Source organism: Daphnia pulicaria, chromosome 6, assembly GCF_021234035.1.
Source record: "Daphnia pulicaria isolate SC F1-1A chromosome 6, SC_F0-13Bv2, whole genome shotgun sequence".
NCBI lineage: Eukaryota > Metazoa > Arthropoda > Branchiopoda > Diplostraca > Daphniidae > Daphnia > Daphnia pulicaria.
Window position 1 is genome coordinate 6,433,701 of NC_060918.1, and position 4,266 is coordinate 6,437,966.

The window sequence follows — 4,266 nt, forward strand, 5'->3', positions numbered from 1 at the left end:
CTTTTTCGAAAGCTTATGCTATTATTATTGAATTACTTCTTTTTTAATGATTGAGGTGTATACGTGAAGTATACATCTTTCCTTTTTTAACGATTTCATGTCTATAGCCGAAAAAAAAACTAGTTATTAACGGTGTTTGCACATATAAATACATATACTTCGTTTCCTATTATTTTTCTTTTCCAACTCTGAAATTAAAACTTATTCGTTCGTAAAAATCACAGTTTTTATAAGCCCCTTCATTTAACTGTGTCTGCATATTTCTGGGAAGGAAATATACAAGTCTGGCGGGAGTGCACATAGCATTCTAGAAGCCCCTCATTTCCATAAGACGAAAAGAGAATGTACGTACAGTGTTCATCATTTCCTTTCACCACATCCACCAGCCTATAGCCAAAAAATAAAAAAATTGTTTGCCCGGCAAACTAATAGATGGGAAAAAGGCGACAGGAATCCAAGCCAGCAGCAGAGCCACGATGCAAATGAGTTGTCGGCAGCACGGGGAGTTGGGTAGGTAATACAGCATTATATGGCGCGGCGACGATTGGAGAGTGTGAGGACGATGGGGTGTCGGTATTCGCACGCAAGCGGACGGAGGGAGTCATGAGAAATGCGACTGGAACAAAAAAAAAAGAGAAAGAGAAGAAGCACAAGGACTTCCACTTCCCTCTCTTGTACTATACAGCCATCCTTCGCCATTGCTGAAGATGGTACACCCATGAATCATGCGATTACTCGCATTTGGTATCTCCACTTCTCGGTAGTGGGTTCGGAGGTATTCAAGGTCTAACCTTTCTAAAAAAATTTCCATAAAACTACGCGCACACCCCTGTGAATGCAGATTGCAAACGTCTTCGTCAACACAAGTGTACATAAGCATACAATACGTCGAGTAACTTTCGGCTAAAAATAAGAATCACGGAGAATTTCCCACTTCAATCTCCGTGGCATGTTGGCCATCACATCCTGGAACCGTATAGCATTTATAGTAACGCCCTTGTATTTTAAAATAGTTGTTAAAACGAACCAATAATTAAATACATCGCAATATACCTTCGAGTTTTCCACACATCTGCCAAATAAACACGTAAAAGAGTTGTGATAGTATGATGAACTCGACTGCTAATAAAGTAACCTATAGGACTCAAGGTCTCTCTCTTCTTTTGACTGTCTGGGGCTGATTTTCAAACTTTCCCGCCATCTGTCAAGAGTTGCACAGCCAAGATGCGCGACATCAACACGGCAACTGCAAATAGGATTGCGTATATGGAATCCTTTGGCATGTTTTAAATATAGGAAACTCTCTCGCCTTCAGCAGCCCACAGATGGTTCGTTTCCGACCTATTTCTCTCCAATCGAGAAAGAGACAACGCGGCGTAGTTTTTAATGCGATTATTTAAGCCGAGGAAACGCCATAATAAGAAGGTGATGGGTTTATATAATTTGAATTGGAAAACTCGCATTTTTTTATGACGATGAACTTCATATCAATAAAATTTTCTTTCCAAGGAAAGAAGAAATACAAGTTTATGATTTAAAAAAAAAATTAGATATTTAAAAAAAGATTTTTATTATTTTCCCTTTCCTTTTTCTCTCTCTTTTTCCTTTGTCTTCATCCGCCTCGGGGGTTCTTACGCAATGTGAAATGACCAGAGTCCTCTTCAGCAGTCTACCTTTCTCCTTTCAACTACTTACAATTCATTGATGTAGACCAAGGACCTATTGCCTTAAATTCCCAAGTAAAAAAAAAAAAGAAACAGCGGTTTTTTATTTTTAAAAAATACTTTGGCGTATTGAAAATCTAAATACAATTCTCAACAAACAAGTTTTAATAATACAGCAGACTCTCTAGACTTAGCTTTTGCTTGTATTATAGATGTGCCCATTTTACATAATAGAGCCACAGCGGGGAAGAGGATTAGAGAGTGATTTCGTAAGAATTGCTCCAAGTCACGCTGATTTTGTTTTGCTTTGCGCATACATTCGGTTGCTGGCGTGAATCTTCAAATAAGGAGCAACCTCATCCAGCATCACCGGGCCTTACTATAGTGTTGTTTTTCAAAACGCCAAATATATCGACATGGCGCGGGATAGTCCGTGTCGGTCCGCCTGTTCCGCCATTCATTAGTTATACTATTATGTTAACGGGACTCGACTCTATTTGGTCGGTGTTATATAGCGGACTGCTGGCCAAATTCGGAGTTTAAGACTCGCGCGGCTCATGAATAATCACGGCATCGGGGAATCGCACTTAAATTCCGGTGGATATTGTGCGTGTAACACTCCTCACAACAGTTGTTAAAGCCTAACCAAATATTTTTAGTATCATTGGATGAGGGTTCCTTTGTTCAACATCGTAAACTCTGTCGACTGGTATGGGGCTAGAAAAGGAGACGCCGGCTGTTAAATTTGGGGATCAAAACCTAGACTTTCTTTCGCTTTAACTCGTGTCATGCAAACAAGTTTGCAAAATACAAGGGGGAAATCTAATACAATGGGATTCTATATAATGCCATCAACAGCAGCTCCTGTAGGTACAGTCTGAGCACTTAGAGAGAGCTCTTTGAGTGACAGCTGCTGGATAAAAGAACCCTATCAAGCACCAATATTCAAGCCTTATTAAAAGTTTGACTTTTGGAAGAATATTGCGTATTTATAAAGTCAAAGCTGTCACTTTAATCAATTTAGAAAATATGCCAAGCAAGTGTTGAAGTTGACCGCAATTGATCGACTTCCATTACATTATTTTTGGCCTTCCATTAGTGCCACAAGTAGGAGACTATAATATCAAATTCGTCATTGTCTGCTGCACTGGGATTTTTCAGCCTCAAAACATTAACTCTTTGTTAACTCAGACGTATCGATTCGTCGTTTTTAAAAAAATGCGCTTCTTCAATAAAATTGGAAATCAGGATCACAGTCCAATTCAAATGGGGAATTTCTAATTTCATGCGAGGGCGATTTTGTGCACGTGTGTTGCACAACGAGGGTGGAGGCAGGTCCCTCTTGGTCAGAAAATTGTCTTGTTGCACTTTGCTTGACGTGTTAAAAGTTCAAATATTTTCGAATGTGATGGTTTAAAAATAGAAAAAGTGGTAAGGTACAGAAACAAAAACAGGCCTGATCTGCAGTTGTTCGACAAATGAGATTTTTAGTGAACCCTGACTGAGGAAAAAACAAACTGACGGAGACAGAAAACAGTTGCAGTCAACCACCTAGCCTCAGGAATAAACATACTGCGTGACTACGATTGATAATCAACGCCACCAAAAATTGTCAAAAAAGAATAGAGATCAATTTTGTCCTACCTTTATACCTGGGAAATACAGCCTGGCATCTTCGTCACTTGCTCCATCCGTCCGCTGAAGAGTTAAATTATACGATAATCGATAGAAATTAGAAATGATAAAAAATCAAAATCCCCCTCAAAATCCAAACCGCTCAAAAACGATAAAGGAATAATTTGAGGGAATAAGTTTTAATATATAATTAGGCCTACTCGGTTTAAGAGACACCCCCGCCCCCCCCCCCTGAAAAAATAGATTCCTCGACTTAATATAAACAAGCGGGAATTGGAAAATTCATGGCTGTGTAAGCTGACGTTAAAGATGACGTAATGCGCAATAACATAAATATGACTCCAGCATATGTGGATGAAGATTGGACGAGACTGCTGTGTTGCTGTAAAATAACCGATTAGATCAGAATGTTTTTCTCAACGCGTTTCAAATTTATTCCGGCCGTCGTATTACGACAGGCTCGGTTGTACGTTCGTATCAAATTCGTTGAATTCGGCAGAGAAAAAAAATAAAAAAATAAAAACGATTTATAAGCCGAATCCAGATAAGAAAGATGTCGGATGGTCCTCTAAAACATATTATGAATATCACGCCAAGAGTATGGGCTATATAATATACGATAAAATCTCTTTTGAGTTGCTCTATAGCATAAAGAGAAAGTGAAAGTTTTGAGGATGATTCTGACATAGTATAACTAATTTGGCTATATCCACGTCCATTTTAAAATCTATATAACTGCTGGGATTTCTAAAAGTGTTACCAATTGCTGCACGACGTGTGTGTATTAGAAATCATGACGCAATAGCTGGTCACCTTTTCAGCCATTCGGTAATCAAGAAGCTGTGGGTGCGATAATACTGATGCTGTGACTGTGAGCACATCAAATAGCTTCGAGATATATTTTCCGACATGAAAGACAACACTCCCGATAGACTAGCAGCGCTCGCTCTACACCAAATGTATATAC